General features: G+C 38.5%; 1 protein-coding gene across 2 annotated transcripts in view; it reads right to left on the reverse strand.

Annotated features, from left to right (window-relative positions):
* The window catches only part of LOC117994495 (A-type potassium channel modulatory protein KCNIP1), a 72,676-nt gene that overhangs the window by 48,497 nt on the left and 4,796 nt on the right, over nucleotides 1–19,383 (reverse strand). The window contains exon 1 of one of the 2 annotated variants that reach the window (XM_069507805.1): nucleotides 10,619–10,690. The exons of the other annotated variant lie outside the window; for it this stretch is intronic. The gene's annotated coding sequence lies outside the window, so the exon portion shown is untranslated. Of the gene's footprint in view, nucleotides 1–10,618; nucleotides 10,691–19,383 lie in introns of those variants that run through there. 2 annotated transcript variants of the gene reach the window in all.

Consider the following 19,383-nt stretch of genomic DNA (forward strand, 5'->3'; position numbering starts at 1 on the left):
TAAATAAAAATCTGTTTTAGAATGCACAGGTGAAGCCCTTTCATATGATACTCCACTTGATATAGTTATCTTACTTCGAATATTGAAAATACTAATTATTAATTCATGACCACAATTTAATTTTTATTGTGTGATCTAACCCTAAATTCACGGTTTTCAGATTTTTCCCCTAAAGCCAGCTATAAGCCCCACCTACCTGCCAAATTTCATGATTCTAGGTCAACGGGAAGTACCCTGTAGGTTTCTTGACAGACCGACAGACAGACAACAAAGCGATCCTATAACGGTACCGTTTTTCCTTTTAAGGTACGGAACCCTAAAAATCCGAAAACCATGAGTTTGTGTATCACCAAAAAAAATTGAAATGTGTTCACGAAAAAAGTAGTTTACTAAATCACACTAAAAATGACAAAATACGATGGTTTAAGTCCCGCAAATTGCTATTGCGCTGGAACAATTCCTCATTACCATCGAAATTACGTCATTTTAACGTCAGCCGAAATAAAAATATACCATCAGCTCGAAACTTCAGTCTAGTGCTGACGTAACTAAAATGACGGCCATGCGCATTATCAATTTGCGGGCCTTAAACCTACTTAATTATTTCGTACTGGGGTTATGAATTTTCTATTTTATAGCCATAATAGCCTTATTTTAATAAAATAAGTAACATTTAGCCGATTCATACAAAATGGTTTCGTAGCTTACGTAGACTTTATTGCCTAGGTAAGCTCTCTACAATCTTACGGTTCAAAAATAACGTCCGACTTTCTAGAGATGCAATTTTTTCTCATTCAAAAGGAAAACCTCTTTCAGTACAGCATAAAAGCATTTTTAATATAGCCATTTTAAAAAGAAACTTGCTGAGAAAGAAATAAAACAAAGCCTAATAAAGAAAAGTGGTCATTTTGAAAGAATACCTTGCTGTTTGTGAAAATTTTCTAACTATAACTACATATAAAACACCTCCCGCCTCCGTGACTGACTGACTGACCAGCCTAAATCGCTGTACATGTACATTTAAAATTGGAAGACATTCAATATTCCTTATCTAATCTTGGCGGGTTAAAAAAACATTAATCCATGCAGAGTAGGCGAATAAACTAGTCTGTTTAAAAGAATATTAAATGGGTTTTTAACATGTTTTTAAGATGTAGCTTTAACTTTTTGTTAGAATAAAGATTAACGCACATTTTTTTGAACAAAATAATTTTATGTACGATCTGTAGCGCGATCCATAAACAATTTTATTTATTTTTATCATATTAATATAAAACCTAACGCACATTTTTATTCTTATATTCCAATTTCGTGCGGCACAGATGTTGTGTGATATAGTCCGTAAAAAAATGACTCCTCACGCGCCATTTTAACACTATGAGTCAACTATATGTCAAAAGTACGCTTCAACTTTTAAAAAACATTAAAAAACGACTAAAATCACACTAAAATCGTACTTTTGACATAAAATTTGACACACACAAAAAGTTGAAATGGCGCGTGAGGAGTTAAAATTTTACGCGTTATATTTCACCATATTTTACACGAACAAATTATTTACTTATGTTTGTTCGTAGTTTTACAAAATCCAAACAGTTGCTTGTTATTTGTTTACGTGATGTTATTGAAAAGTTGTGTAAAACGGCTGTGTATCGGTTTGTCGTGTCACCGGTGCAGTTAGTTGGCTTACTGCCATGATGGGTAGCGTGGGCTAATTGAATCAGCCATTTTTGTGGCGCGAATTGCGACCAGGGGCCGGAAAGTCGCTTAGTATCACCTATTGTAGTTTTTACTAGCGCTGTCTATTTGTTGGTCACCTGAACTAAATTATTGCTTGATTTACTTTACTCTATGGTCAGAGATTGCAAATGGCTGCCATTTGTGTTGTGAATTGGCATGGTGTTTTGTTTTTTCTGTTTTGGCGAAAGGTAAATTCCGTTACTAGTACGTCGAGTCGAGTGGTTTCTACTTCGTCTTCTCGTGAAATTAACATTTAGTGATCTGTGAGACATAATAAAAATAAAAAGTAAATCACAATCAGTGTTGTTATTCCAATGAACCTATAATTAAGGTGCCAAAAAGGTGGTCCTGTTACACTGCGTGCATTGAATAGATAAACCAAAATCACATGGATCTTTGACTTTTCAGTGTTTTATTGTTTTCAATTCACTAATAAATTAAGTATTATTGTTAAATTAATACTTGTTTTGAAACTCAATAAAACACTGTAAAGTCAAAGGTCTATTGTGGTTTTGGTTTACCTATATAATGCACGTAGTAGGTACCACCTATTTATTTATAGGTATAGTAGGTATATATGTATGTAGGTACCTATAGGTATGTATACAGTTACAGTTGTAGGTGACCAACTAATAGATGGTGCTAGGTTTGCATTAGGAATTTGGGTGACATTAAAAACTTATGAGAAGGCTCTCTATTTCCAGTGTATTACTTTACTCTATGATTGCGACTCAAGTATTTTAAAGAAATAATTGATTTGTTTTGTTGTTTTTGTTTTTGTAGTTATTGTGCAATGGTGGGTTGCAGTATACTAGGCTACAATAGCCGAAGCGAACGTAAAATAGACGGAATAACATTTCACAAGTAAGTACTTCTGCTTGAGTGAGATGGACTGAGCGGCAACGTTAGTTGAATATCTGTAGTTATATAATATTATCTTTGGTAAACACCTTCGGTACAGTGCGACAAGGCTCTCTTGGGACTTGAATGACATTGACAGGGGGGCGCTGTTGGAGGACAAACCTTGACAAACGCTCCAAAGGCTTAGAATATTCAAACAAGAACAAAGGGGACACTTGACGGGAACGTTAGTTCCGATTTTCGTCACGCGCCAAGATAGCCTTGTCGCACTGACTAAACCGTACCGTTGACATGACAGTTGACACATAGAGCAAATATGGTGAGTCTTTTCTCAGATAGTACGCGTTATATTGTGTTGAATACATAAATTTTATTGAAGTATATATTAAAGCACATACTCTTCATGTCGTATATATGTTGTAAAGTGCATTGTTAGATAAATAACAATGCATTTAGACCGCGCTCCGTTTATCGTGTATATGCGAACGCACTCAAACGGCAGGTAGGTACAGTGCGCTTTGAAAAATACTTTTTCTAAAAAATGATACGAAATGTGCGCAATTTCATACTCTGTCGATTGGTTCGAAAGTTAAACATCCCAGTATAAGTCCCGCAAATTGCTATTGAGCTGGAACCATGTCTCATTAACTGTAATATGTACGAATTGTCAGTTTAAACGTAGCATGTTCATATTAGCTGTAACATAAAAATGCAACTCCTCAATATATCGAAGCAGGTTGCCTGCACATCGGATTGAAAGAGAGGTGATGCAAAATTATGTAGGTTAGGTAGTTAAGCAATAAGATTAAAGTAATAGTATGTAAGATTTCTTTATTAGTATTGTTAGACCATAAGCGAGAGTAGATCATAAGCCGGCTCTCAATAAACATCTTCCACCGTTGCCGCATTTAATTATTACCATACGGCGACAATATATCTCATAACATCGAAATGACGTCATTTTGACGTCAGCCGAAATAAAAATATACCATCAGCTTGAAACTTCAGTCTAGTAGTCACTAAAATAGCGGCCACGCGAATTAGCAATTTGCGGGGCTTAGAGTTACTTATTACAATTATCCAAAAAAGTACCTAAGTACCATGCAATTTCATTTCTGGACAGTACCTAGGTATTACAATAGCTGTCCAGAAAACTAAATTTCATATCATATCATAAGTTTGAATTTGGAAGCTTTTTTTAAATCAGCCCCCCAATTCGGTAAGAAAAACGTATTCATCGTTATCGTAATCGTCAACAAATTCTGCCCTTTGATTGGCTGTGAAAAATGTAAACAGCGAATCAACCAATCGAAGGGCAGAATTTTTTGACGATTACGATAACGATGAATAAGTTTTGCTTACACAATCGGGGGGGCATAGTAGGAGAGTAAATATTTGAGCAAATTCGTAGTCGAGTGTACGGATAGGTACATCATTTACGATATACGTGGGAGTCGTGTTGTGAATTTAATTTCAGCATTCCAGAATTCAGATACAGTTTAAATGTAAAATTATAAACGTATTTTTTCTGACATTTACCTACTCTTCACATTTAATAAAATATCTATTAATAACGCTGCCAAAACGTTAAAAAACTAATAGAGAGATATAGATAGTTCAATCCACGAAACTACGGGTTGCGGAGAGTAAACGTAACTTTTAAAGTATGCAGGCTGTAACCAGTACCCGTAGTACAAGATTTTACGTCTCACCAAACGAAACCTAATTCGAGAGTCGAAATACTTCCGCGTTACAGTAAAATGGACATAAACAGCCTTGAATTGAAGTCAAATATTCAACGCCACTGATTTTAATTTCGCAATGTTTCCGCTTGGAGCGCTGGCTGTAGAAGTGTAGACAAACTTGAGCTTTAAAACAAGGCGATTAAGATCCAGTTTACTGTAACGCGGAAGTATTTCGGCTCTCGAATTTGGTTTGGTTTGGTGAGACGTAAAATCTTGTACTACGGGTACAGAACGCTACTTACCGTTATTGTTATACTACCTAAACACAATCCAATACCAATAACCATTTGTCTAATTTTGTAGTTTTAGTGATTTAGTATTTTTCAAACCCACAATGTATAGCGTGCAAAACTCGGGTCAATACTTCGCCTACGACACGGCATTGACTCCGAGTGGCCTACTTCCGGAACGTCAGTCAGTAGGGCGATTGTCTAAAACCTGCATCAATCATTATTACAATCTCAATTGTTCTGATTGGCTGAATTTGTGCGATTCTTGTTGCAACAATGCATTGTGGCCAATAGTGAGCGAGCATTAACCAATCAGAGATGATTGCGATCGTGACATTGTAGCTGTCAAACAACCGCGGTAGGGTCACTGATGTTTTCTTTGCAACATATCGTGAAATTTTACAAAATATTATGTATATTAAGATAATGGAAATAATTCGATAGTAGGCAACCCTATGAATAGTTAGCATAATGAAGAACCACACAAGCAATTCTAAACCGTATCATTTAGAGCAAAGTATGCACCATAAAGATCAAATTCCTTTGAGATTGTGGTAAGAAAATTTACATGCTTTCCCGGCCAAAATATCGCTGCATACTTAAATTTCTATCCCTTTCTTGCATGTGGTGTGACAATATGCGTCCCTGTCGTGTAATAAAGTCGAGCAATTTTGGCCGCAAGTAGGCAAAGTTTTTTTTTAATAATGAGGACTAAAAGCCCGGACTTTTTGGTTTTCTTTTGAGTTTTTTGTACATTTTTTTCTTTTTTTAGATGAAACATAAAATATATGCTCCAAAACAAAAGCCATAAGTATATGTATGTACCTATATCTTCTATACTATTATATAAAGAGGTAATGTCGTTAAGTTTGTTTGTAGGGGGTAATCTTTGGAACTACTGAACCGATTAAAAAAATTCTTTCACCAGTAGAAAGCTACATTATTCCTGAGTGACATAGGCTATACGGGATCTTTGAAAACCTAAATCTACGCGGGTGAAGCCGCGGGGATCAGCTAGTTAGTTATATAGAAATGGAGTGCGTTCACGAAATGATCTACAAACTGGCCGACAAGGTTATCCGTAAGATAAATGTAAAGTTACTTACATTTTCTTTTATTTATATTACTGATTCATTATCATTGTCATGATCAACCCATCACCGGCGCACGGATCTCCTCTCAGAGTGAGAAGGGTTTTGGCCGTAGTCTACCACGCTGGCCATGTGCGGATTGGTATACTTTACACACCTTTGAGAACATTATGGAGAGCTCTCGGGCATGCAGGTTTCCTCAAGATGTTTTCCTTCACCGTTAAAACAAGTGATATTTAATTAATTAAAACGCACATAACTCCGAAAAGCGTGCCCGGGATCGAACTGTTTTAAATGTTTTAAATCAGATCGAATCTGTCGAATTTAAATGATTTTCGTTATTTTATGAGCATTTCAAACGCGGTAAATGCGTGTTGGGCTTGGGACGCGTTTCCAAAATTACATTTTGACTAGTTTTATAAGAAAAGAAAAAGTGTTAACGTCATTTTGCAAAAAACAATGAAGGGCTTGGATAAAATTAACTAAGTTAATCTTATTTATAAATAACTAGCTGATACCCGCGACTTCGTACGCGTGGATTTAGGTTTTTTAAATCCTGTGGGAACTCTTAAATTTTCCGGGATAAAAAGTAGCCTATGTCCTTCCCCGGGTTGCAAGCTACCTCTATACCATTTCGTCAAAATCGATTGAACGGTTGAGCCCTGAAAAGCTAGCAGACAGACAAACAGACAGACACACTTTCGCATTTATAATATTAGTATGGATTTGGTAGGTAAGGTACCTACCCAACTATTTCAAGGCTTTTTTAAGAAAAATGATGGCGAAACCAGTTTGCTACCTTGAAAGAAAGGAAGAAAGAAAACTACATAGTTTATTCATCTTGTGCCTGAGGTACAAACAAACTTAAAATTAAAGGTTAGTAGATAGTAGTTAGTAATAAAACAATACTTAATAATTAATTTAATTTAAAATGAGTCCTCGCATCCACTTGGCACAGGATAAAATGGTCCCAGCTCAGCATTAATGCTGCCGGTTTTAAAAATAAAACCTGAGCGAAAAATAAAGCACTTGCTTAACAGTCAGTCAGTTCCTTGGTGGTATTGACCCATATAGTCGTGTAGTGGAGGGGGCTTCCAACATCAATGATTCTACCAATACTTATATCGATCGTCAAATAATTTATTGACAGAAAAATAATAGTGCCTGTGAACGTTCTCACGATTAGTTCTTTGATAAGATAGGATCCTTGCTAAGTCAATCTTAGTCAACTTTAAAGTCTTTATCAGCTTCATAATAGGTCATTTAAAACTGTTCTCCTCAGAGGCTCCTAACTAGGTCATAACAAAGTCATAACACGGAGTCGCTGTACACAAGGCGACAGTGTCCGGGGACCATTTTGTGCTTATTGCAGACGCTTCCAAACTTCACACTGTGGTATTCGCTAGAGGGTGGTTTTTGGCAGCGGTCTATGAGATAAAAACATAAACTAAAAGAGATGTGAGTGGTGTAAGGAATCATGGCGTCATTTTTAGGGCTCCGTACCTCAAAAGGAAAAACGGAACCCTTATAGGATCACTTTGTTGTTTGTCTGTCTGTCAAGAAACCTACAGGGTACTTCCCGTTGACCTAGAATCATGAAATTTGGCAGGTAGGTAGGTCTTATAGCTGACATTCGGCGAAAAATCTGAAAACCGTGAATTTGTGGTTACGTCACACAAAAATAATTAAATTGTGGTCATGAACTAATAATTAGTATTTTCAACTTTCGAAGAGAGATAACTATATCAAGTGGGGTATCATATGAAAGGTCTTCACCTGTACATTCTAAAGCAGATTTTTATTTATTTTTATGCATCATAGTTTTTGAATTATCGTGCAAAATGTCGAAAAATACGACTGTAGTACGGAACCCTCGTTGCGCGAGCCTGACTCGCAGTTGGCCGGTTTTTTGTGAATCACTACAGTTCTTGCAATTCACGAACGCGAGTGAAATTTTTTTTTAGTTACATCGTTTACATGGTCATTGCGTAAGTGTGCGTGCATGTCGGACCAATCAGTCGCGAGCAAGCGCTCGCAAACGCACACATTTAGTCTACCTTACTTATACCGACTTAAACACAAGCATGAGCCACGCGGCCTCGTGAAATGCAAGAACTAGGTACTTATACCCAATATTTGAATGAGACAATGTGATTGTTTGTTGGTTTCAATCAAGTTACAACTTACAACGGAGCAAGTAAAGTTGAAAATAGCAATATTTGCTTATGAACACATTTAAATTTTTTTCTTGTGCTGTAACTACAAATTCACGGTTTTTAGATTTTTTCCCTCATATCTGATAATATAAGACCTACCTTCCTGCCAAATATAGGCGGTTGCTAGGTCAACCGGAAGTACCCCGTAGGTTTCTTGACAGACAGACAGACAGACAACAAAGTGATCTGTGTTTTTTCTTTTTGAGGTACGGAACCCTAAAAATAACAAAAAAAGTTTTGTTAATAAATTTTAAATTACAATGTGCGGTAGTCTTTATTGATCCACAGACAATCAACAGATTTTTAAAGGTGCTAAACGCAATGTTGAACAAACATTATTTTCAAAAACCAAAAAAAAAGCGTCTGACTTCTGTCGGCAGCTCAGAATAAGGACTGTTAGAAGTAGCCCTATTGTGACACTTACTGTTAGAGCAGGATAGCTAAATGCATTTAAGCTCTTGTTAGAACGTGACAAAATGATTATGTTTTGTCCTTATCACCGTGGCCACTTTTTTTGTTTGTCAAAATGTATTTGTACGTGAGTATTTGGCAAACAACGTGAAGTGTAGTGGAATGACATTTCACAAGTAAGAAAATCTGCTTGAGCGAGAGGGACTGAGGGGGCCACGCAAGTTGCAAATCTGGACATATTATCTGTGGTCGGCACTCCCCACTACCTAGTTGCCAATTTTATTTTATTTTTGGTTATTTTGAGATAAACTTTGAAGATCTCTATTGATGTCTGCGAAACATTTTCTACGATTAGAACGCCCATAGATATAGAAAGTAATAATTCTTAAGAAGTAGTACTTATAATTTCTTTGAGCGCACCACAGATTTATTCTGACTTCTGAGCATCGATGTTTCTAAGGCGCGCAAATTAAAGTCGCTATGATGTGTAAAAGAATCAAACCTTTTTTTTAACGCCAAGGTCTTTTTTGATGTCGAGATTGGCATTTCAAACAAAGTTTTATTCTGAAAAAGCTTGTGCTCTGTTATCTTTTAAAAATTGGCAAACAGCAAGAGGCGTCATAAAAATCAACTGGCTCGTAAAGTAGTGCTAATTGGTGATATCTCCGATGAGTTAAGGTCAGGGCCGGCGCTAGCCATGTATTGCGCCCGGGGGCAATCAATACCCTAGCGTCCTTTAATATCACGACCAAAATGGGATACTTAGGCTGAGATCTATAGAGCGAACTTTGATTTTGCTCAGACTTACAACACTGATAAAACTAGACAGCTCTATATCGCTGACATAAATCGACCCTGTTTTAACGGAATTAACTCCGTTCTATAGATCTCACCCGTACAGTTACCTGTATCTCCATATATTTTTTAGACCGGAGATAATCTAGTGATTACGACATCGACTTACTATTCGGGAAGTCATAAGATCGATCCCGGACACGCTCTTATAACTTTTATGTGTATTTTAAGCAATGAAATATCACTTAATTTAACCGTGAAAGAAAACATTTTGCTTTTTAGCAGGGTACTCACCTAGCCGTGTAGCATGCGTATCTGATACTGTATCAAGTGAGGCACGAGCCCACTGCAAGCCGCTCGCGCATGGAGCGCAGTAAGTTGGCAGTGACCCGCCGAGTGGCGGTATCACTGCGAACACACCGGCGCGGCGGCTCGCAGTGTGCGCGTGGACGGCAACACGTAGCTCGTAGCTGGATACGCGGTGACCGTAGACGAACCGTACCCACTTGCTTGTTGATACAGTATCAGATACGTTACATGCTACATGGCTTTTGGCTAGTGAGTACCCTACTTTTGGAGGCTGCGCTCGGAGTACTTGACGCCCCCTAAGACTGTGCCCTTTTTTATAGTCTAGCGCTTGGCTGCAATCTGACTTGCTGGCAAGATATGATGCAGCCTAAGATGGAGCGCACTTGCCTTGATGCCTATTCACTCTGAACTTGAAGGTGCCCATATTAAAATTGGAGGGAAAAACTGATACCGGAAGGGCGTTCCATATCCTAACGGTACCCTACACCATAGACAAATCCGGCCCTGAGGCCATCGATTCGCGGCGAGGGTCCGTCGTTGTTCTACAGCCGTCTATTTGGCATGATGCCAAGCTAAACGCTCAAATGACTGGTCTATTGACTGTTTTTCTTTTATATCTGCTAGCACTGCTAGCTACTGTTTATTTTATTAATTTTTAGTTGTTGTTGCTTACAATGAATTCCCTTCGAGACGATCATACAGATTCGAATATAGAATACAGCCTATAAGTCCCGCAAATTGCTAATGAGCGTGGCCGCCATTTTAGTGACGTCAGCACTAGAGTGAAGTTTCGAGCTGATGGTATATTTTTATTTCGGCTGACGTCAAAATGACGTCTTTTCGATGTTAATGAAACATGGTTCAAGCGCAATAGCAATTTGCGGGACTAATATTATGGTCTATTCCCCGGGATGCAAGCTATCTCTGTACCAAATTTCGTCAAAATCGGTTGAACGGATGGGCCGTGAAAAGCTAGCAGACAGACAGACAAAATGACTGACACACTTTTGCAAATATTAGTATGGCTGGATCAAGATAAGGATTTAACGGCAGCATTAATAAGGTGAATGAATCAAAACTCAATGAAACAAGCGCCATATTCCGTGCACGCACTTGATTATTCAAAAGCTGCGAGCTTTCAGCGCACTCCACTAAATGGATTTTGCTCTCTCAATGTTTAGTGACTGTTCTTACCAGTTAGGTATTTTTAGTTTACTTACCAGTTCATTTTTAAGATTTTCTCTTTAAGAGCGTTTACGCACAGCACTTCCGTCATCCGAGTTCTAGCCCTCATCCGAGAGAATACCAGCGATTATCTACGACATACAGTACATTTCAGCCCGATCCGTCCAGTAGTTTGAGCTGTGCGTTGATAGATCAGTCAGTCAGTCAACTTTTTTTATGTAACTAGATTATAGAACCCAAGATATGACAGCGTAACCCCAATTTCACATTAAATATATGCTTTAAAAGTAAAGCAAGTAGGTACCTAATAAATATTCAGCTTTAACATACCCAGACAACTTTTAAATATTAACTTTTCGTTCTGGTCTATTTTAAACTCATGATCATTGGAGTTTTAATTTTGCCACCCAGTTTAATGTCAAAGGTGTAGCGAACGCCAGAGGCGGGAAAAGCGATTTGTTCGAAGAGGCCTTTTGAATAGTCGAGAGGCTAAAAGTGGGCTAGGCCGTACAAGGGCCGGCTCGTCAATCCACGTTGGTTTTTTACAGTTCTGTGTTGAAATTGCTAAAAAAATCCTAACGATTGAATAAACTATGCCTTTATATTTTATACACAACACAAGAAAAATCACCTATTACTTACCACGCTGTATGGTCTACGACCTTTGCCTTTTCTGAGGGGGTCAATTGAACCTAGTCTATGACCTAGTCTAAGTAAATTGAACAATAATTACTAAAAAAACACCCTGAATATATAAAAGAAAAAGGTGACTGACTGACTAATCGCACAGCTCAAAACTACAGGGCGGATCGACTTCATCCGCGTGGATTTAGGTTTTTAAAAATCCCGTGGGAACTCTTTGATTTCCCGGGATAAAAAGTAGCCTATGTCCTTCCCCGCGATGCAAGCTACCTCTGTACCAAATTTCGTCAAAATCGGTTGAACGGTTGAGCCGTGAAAAGCTAGCAGACAGACAGACAGACAGACACACTTTCGCATTTATAATATTACCCATGCAAAAAATCACGTCAATCCGTTGCACCGTTGCGACGTGATTGACGAACAAACCAACAAACAAACACCCTTTCGCACTTATAATAAGGGTACTGATTAATGTATTGCAGATATTCTTATGTGAGTTTTATAGTCTTTTGTTTAAAATAAGTACTTATAAATGTGTGAGAAACATTTGGTGAGCACCAAAAGTGCAACAAAGCAGATGTCAGCGACACAAAGGCGACTTTTGCCTCGTTTCAGCACTTGTTACTTGCTTTCAAAGCTTTGTATGACATCTTAACACCTGTCCGCTTAGTATAAGATTTGACGTTTCGCCAAACGTCGCTAGAATTCGAGAGTCGAAACACAATACCGTCAAAGTAAAATGGACCCGATGAATGAAGTCCGCAAGATGTCCGCAAGATGCAGTAGGCATCCGCTAAGAAAAGGTATTTGAAAATTCAACCCCTAAGGGGGTGAAATAGGGGTTTGAAATTTGTGTAGTCCACGCGGACAAAGTCCCGAGCATAAGCTAGTATATATCGCCAAGCACGAGAGGAGGGAGAAGGATGGCCGATAATAATTATTAGCATTTAAGGGGACTCAGTTCGGTGCTTTCTTCATACAAACGTAGGAGGGAAATTACAACAATATTCGATATTGTACGCACAAAACTATGATTTATATCGATTTATCTCATCATTATCTAGGTTTATTGATAAATAAAACATTGAAAAAAATATAGATTTAAAAGTTACGAGGCTCAAAAGATTCCTATTTTAACACTAAATTAATGACAACTTTGGGCGTAAATAAATAAGATTAGGGATATGAAAATTCTAAAACAATTTATCATTAGACGTAGTTTATTTATTCATTAGTTGAAATAATTTTACTTTGCAAACATAAATTCAGCAGTTTTTTCTCAAAAATACTTTTCCTGAACCCTTTTCGCGCGCTTGATTTTGGTGAAAATCATCGTGCCTCTCAACTTTCTCGTACAATGTCAAGTGAAAAGCAAACATGTTACCCACGTGCGCTGCCAATTTCGGTCGAGCGTCCTGCGTCACCTTAAGTTACGACATCGTACCGGAACGCTAAATCGCTTATCTTATCCGAAACTCCGGGCATCCAATTTAAAGTTGGAAACATCCATTAGAGGCAAATGCAATTACATGTCTGGAAAAAGTTGGAAAAACATTGTTTTATGGCCAACTGAATGCTGGGATGAGGTCGAGTTTATTGGACTTAGGGGTTTTGTTTTTTATTATTTATGGAATTCTTTATTTCTTTGGGCGAGTCAGTACCCTTATTTTTTTTCTATTAAAAGAATATTAGCCATGCTAATTATGACTAATACTCCCCTTTCCCCTCCAACTAAGCGTAAAGCTTGTACTAGGAGTAGGTACGACAATAGTGCAACGGGTGGGGTTTGAACCACCGACCTTTCAGAATTCAGTCCACTCCTCAACCGTTGAGCTATTGAGGCTCGTATTTTACATGCGAAAGTGTGTTTGTTTGTTGGTTTATTGGTTTATTGGTTTATTGGTTTGTTGGTTTGTCCTTCAATCACGTCGCAACGGTGCACGGATTGACGTGCATGGGTATAGATAAAGACTTGAAGAGTGACATAGGCTACTTTTTATCCCGGAAAATCAAAGAGTTCCCACGAGATTTTTAAAAACTTAATTCCACACGGACGAAGACGCGGGCATCAGCTAGTCTAAATATAAAAAAGAAAAAGGTGACTGACTGACTGACTGATCTATCAAAGCACAGCTCAAACTACTGGACGGATTGAGTTGAAATTTGGTATGCAGATAGCTATTATGACATAGACATCCGCTAAGAAAGGGAAAATTCATCCTCTAAGGGGGTAAAATAGGGGTTTGAAACTTTTGTAGTCTACGCAGACGAAGTCGCGGGCATAAGCCAGTGGATGTATAAAGTTTGGCCGGTGAAGTAGTTGTTTTTAGCACAACAAGAAGTCGCCAGTGTTTACCCGCCAAGTGAGCGCTCTTGGCTCTTATTGTTACGTCAAAGCGACTTCGCACTTCACTTCATTGTTTTCACTTTTATTACTTTGTTTTTTTTTTGTTTCACTAATTCTTCGAAAGTGTATTCTCTATCCATGGTGAGAAGTTAATATAGCGCTCTCTCTGTTACGTAACCCCATACAAATGATAAAGACAAAAAACACAGTGCCCGTTAACCATTTTGAGTCACCAAACCAATCACAAACGAACGTAGGTTCGTTTTTTATATTCGAAATAATTTTTGGAATAATTCCAGAGTCATCATCATCATCATGATCAACCCATCACCGGCTCACTACTGAGCGCGGGTCTCCTCTCAGAGTGAGAAGAGTTTTGGCCATAGTTTACCACGCTGGCCATGTGCGGATTGGTAGACTTCACACACCTTTGAGAACATTATGGAGAACTCTCAGACATGCAGGTTTCCTCACGATGTTTTCCTTCACCGTTAAAGCAAGTGATATTTAATTAATTAAAACGCACATAATTCCGAAAAGTTAGAGGTGCGTGCCCGGGATCGAACCGCCGACTCCGATTAGAAGGCGGACATCCTAACCACTAGGCTATTACTGCTTATTCCAGAGTATAGTATAGTATTATATTATAGAATATCTACGCGACAGGTCGAGATAGCAATCTGAGTGGGGACGCCCAGCACACCCGCACTGCCCCCGCTCTAACCCAGTGCGGGATAGCGCGGGTGACGTGCGGGTGTGCAGAGAGTCCCCCGCCTCATACCCCGATTGCCATCTCGACCTGTCGCGTAATAGGTATTCCTAGTCGTTTCATAGCCTACCTAGGGTCAAATGTAGGTAAAATTTTGACGCTTCGACGTTTTGAAACAAGTTTCATAACTGTCGGGAACAAAGGGCCCGAACTACGTAGGTCGTGTCGTAGGCTGGTCGCTCTAAATAGCAACGGCGTAGCGGCGTAGCTCTACGCCTACGCTGAAGCCTGAAATCAATCAATCAATCAATTTATATTTTAAAAAAACTATTCAAAGGGTAACTTTTGGGCTTCGGTACCATGACGCAGTGTCATTGACATTCTTTTGTTAGCTATTGAATCTTTTTAGGGTTCCGTACCTCAAAATGAAAAAGGAACCTTTGTAGGATCACTTCGTTGTTTGTCTGTCTGTCAAGAAACCTTTGACCTAGAAAGGTCTTATAGCATAGGTGTACCTGTATAAAGGGAAAACCCCGAAAATTGTGAATTTGTGGTTAAATCACAAATAAAAACTTAAATGTGTTCATAAACAAATAAAAATTATTTTCAACTTTCAAAGTAAGTGGGATATCATATGAAAGGGCTACACCTGTACATACTAAAACAGGTTTTTATTTATTTTATGCATACTTAACACTTAGTTTTTGATTTATCGTCCAAAATGTCTAAAAAAACACGGAACCCTCGGTGCGCAAGTCTGACTCGCACTCGATTGGTTTTTTTCAATCCATCGGTTTTGATCAAATAATTGTTCAAATTAATGAAAAAGTTGCCTTTCAAACAATTCCACAACCTCATTGTTTGTTATTGCCTATCAACTTTGGGCAGTGGTCCGACCGCCGGCGAGAAAACGACTAACTCTCAGCGATTTTCTCTCTCAAAAAACGCACAATAAATGTACATTCCATGTAAACGAAAGAGATGCATATGTATCAAAAGTTGCTCTCTGACTGTTCACACTGCCGCTTTACTAGTTTTGGCGCTGAGCGACGAGCTGTCAAAAATAAACTCGCTCAGCGATATTCATTTAGCGATGCTCGCTCGTTTGAACACGTGTAACGCGCGCGCAGGCTTGCACAGGACTGAGCGACCGCGGGCGAATGGCGCGATCGCTCGTCGCACTTGCACAGTCGCCCGGCGACAAAACTATCGAAACTACACACTCGCCAACTCGTTTATAGTTTCTAGTTCTATTCGTTTCTTGTTCATCGTCGGCGGTCGGACCCCTGTCTTGAACTAAAACCTGACTATACTAACTACTTCATCATGATCAACCGTCACCGGCTGTGTCAACAGAGTGAGAAGGCTTTGGCTATAGTCTACCACGCTAGCTATGTGTGGATTGGTAGACTACACACACCTTTGAGAACATTATGGAGAACTCTCAGGCATGCAGGTTTCCTCACGATGTTTTCCTTCACCGTTAAAGCAAATTAATATTTAATTACAAACGCACATAACTCCGAAAAGTTAGAGATGAATGCCCGGGAACCCCCAACCTTCGATTAAAAGGCGGACGTCCTAAACACTAGGCTAAAAGTCCCGCAAATTACTAATGCGCGTGTCTGCCATTTTAGTGACAACAGCACTAGACTGAAGTTTCGAACTGGTCAAATTACGTTAAAATGACGTCATTTCGATGTTAATGAGACATGGTTCCAGGCTCCATCACTTATATCACAGCTTACGCACTCCTTACTCTACTTGTAAAAGTTTTATTGAATTAAAAAAAAAATGCAATGAGGTAGAGGAACGTGGTGCCGATACCTAAGTTGGCAACACGACATCGAAGACGTTACCTAAATTGTTGGCCAAGTCATAACTTTGTATAGGTATTGCCATGGCTATTTTCCAAGACTTGGTACTTAGCGACCACATAAAAGAAAAATATCGTTGTTGAGAAGTAATAAACGTAAATTATTAGAGGTTAGAGTTGTGGTTGTTATGTTATTCCACATGTTATTCGCATACTTAATTCCTGGCCCGTGCGTCAGTGGAGACATACAGACAGACAGACTTTCGTATAATTTTTTGATGATGACCTGGCGCAGTGGTTAAACACTATGGTCTTATGAGTGCAGGGCAGTGGCTTGCAGGTCACAGAGGCATTGAACGTTTCGCGTAGCACTATATTACTTTCATATTACGATACTGTTATTAAAATACACAATTGAGATGTTTCTATTCGTTTTATTTCATTAATTAACAAAGTTCACAAAGTTCCCTAACCCACACATGACATTTTTACATAAGCAAAAACTTTTACATTAGATATTTTTTCACTCGCCTTACGGCTCTGGGTTCTAGCTATGAGTTTATTAACACAGTCCGACAGGCATAAATGCACTGCTTACCCCAGTTGTAATAGCTCAATGCATATTTTTTCATTATGACCTGCCAGTAAACAGGTTCTTACCTAACTAATGCCTATGCGATTTGGTCTGGTCTGGTGTGAGGCTTCGGTCGTGCCTAGTTACCACCCCACTGGCAAAAGCCGTGCCTTGTAGAAACCAAAGGGGCATGGGTTTAACAAAAACTGCCATACCCCTTCCAGGTTAGCCCGCTTCCACCTTAGGCTTGCATCATCACTTACCACAAGGTGAGATTGTAGTCAAGGGATATAAAAGGAAAAGGTGACTGACTGACTGATCTATCGACGTACAGCTCAAACTACTGGACGGATCAGGCTGAAATTTAGCATACAGATAGCTATTATGATTATGACGTAGACATCCGCTAACAAAGAATTTTTGGAAATTCAACCCGTAAGAGTGTAAAATGGGGGTTTGAAATTTGTGTAGTCGACGCGGACAAAGTCGCGAGGATAAATAAGCAAGTAAGGTATAATGATTACCTATTAATATTTACTAGTATTTTCCTCTTCTAAGAAATATACCAAGTAACATTTTAGCTACATTGTTTGTTTAGTTTATATACTATGAACTATTTTCAACTACGCCCCGGTTCTAAACATGTTTGTTTATGTCGCAGACCATTGTTTCTAAACTATGTTAGAAATTCGAATCAGTGCTCTCTCTATGTAACTTAGAAAGCACTGCTTACCCTAAAAATTACTACCTGAACCGCCCCGACTTTTCTCGGGTGATCTATTGAAACAACCTATATTATTTTTCCTTTCATATTATAATCCATCCATACTAATATTATAAATGCTGTGTGTCTATCTGTCTGCTAGCTTTTCACGGCCTAACGGTATAACCGATTTTGATAAAATTTGGTATAGAGGTAACTTATATCCCGGGGAAGGACGGGAAGGACACGGAAGCTACTTTTTATCCCGGAAAATCAAAGAGTTCCCACGGGATTTTTAATGAACCAAATTCCACGCGGACGCGTGGTCCATCATCTAGTACTAATATAAATGCGAAAGTGTGTTTATCTATCTGCTAGCTTTTCACAGCTCAACAATTTAACCGATTCCGATGAAATTTAGTACCGACAGAGTTAGCTTACAGCCCAGGGAAGGACATAAGCTACTTTTTATGGCGAAAAATCAAAGGGTTCCCACGGGGTCTCTCGCCGATTTATATGAAATTTTGTACAGAGGCAGTCCCGGAAATTTACATGGGCAACTTTTCATTCCGGAAAATCAAAGTTCCCACGGCACGGCAGAATTTTCCGGCATGAAAAGTTGCCTATGTGAATTTATTTACTGTCCTTTACTATAGTAGTCTGTTTGTCTATTTTTCATGTCTATTAAGAAAAGGGAATTGACCTTAATCGATTGTTTTTCGATTGTTCAATTATTGTTATCGGATAATAACAATAATTCGATTGTTATTCGAATGAATTGCCTATATCGCTAAATATAGGTACTACCTATAGAGGTCGTTGAATATTGAGGACAACCACAAAATATGACCTTTCGTAGTTTGTATGGTTTCGTGCGAACAGCTTAGCCGGCGCGGCGCGGCGTTTAGTAATTATACGTTGGGTCAATAAACCGCTGACTAATTAATTGCTGAGTCAGCGGTTAATTGGGATGATGCCGTTATGTCAATAATAAATTATTTCTTACGAATTATTAAATAGAGGGTCTTTCAAAATTCGTAAGATCAAAGTCAAATGATTTATTCAAAATCAATATACTTACTTATAATAAAACTGTAACAGGTCAAATTCTGTACATTGAAGATATTTAGAAATTTTTTTTTCGAGGGCACTCTATAATCGATACTGAACCCAAAACTGTAATTTTTTTCATTTTTGTCTGTCTGTCTGTCTGTCTATCTGTCTGTCTGTCTGTCTGTCTGTCTGTCTGTATCACGGCCGCGCATCACGCTGAAACTACTGAATGGATTCCAATGAAACTTGGTACGATTTGAGGTCATAATATGAGGAAGAATATAGGATACTTTTCTCCCGAAATTCAGCATGGTTCCCGTAGGAGAGGGGATGAAAGTTAAAATGTATACTGAGTTGTAATTCATTAACGCGTAGTCCGATTTCATTCATTCTTTTTTTGTTAGAAAGAGGATATTTTAAAGATTGTTCCGTAAATATTTCAAGGTCATCGGTTTTTAACCGACTGTCAAAAAGGAGGTGGTTCTTTTTTCTACATCGATTTTTTCGAGGTTTCTGGACCGATTTGCAAATTTTTTTTTAAAATCAACAATAAAAGTTTACGTCGTGGTCACATAAAAAAATCTGGATTCAACTCCTTAATCCTGATGCTGCAGGGTTACTGCCCGCCTGAGTTATCAAGATTCAGGAAGTGTTCATAGTGAATTCATATTGTAGGTACCAAGCAACGACAACAATCCCGAAAAATCAAAGAGTTCCCGCGGGATTTTAAAAAACGTAAATCCACGCGGACGAAGTCGCAGGAATAGGTAAATAAATTACTCTTTTTGATAGTCAGATGTTAGTTTTAAGTATAATAGCCACTGAGAAATAATTTATTTTTGATGTTGTAAAATACTGAAAACGGCAAGCGGCGCAAGTATGCCCCTCTTATAGAGAGTTACATTTTTGTGCCGTTTACCGTGGAGACCCTGGGGCCATGGAGTCTTAGTGCTAAA

This window comes from Maniola hyperantus, chromosome 26 (genome assembly GCF_902806685.2).
Source record: "Maniola hyperantus chromosome 26, iAphHyp1.2, whole genome shotgun sequence".
NCBI lineage: Eukaryota > Metazoa > Arthropoda > Insecta > Lepidoptera > Nymphalidae > Maniola > Maniola hyperantus.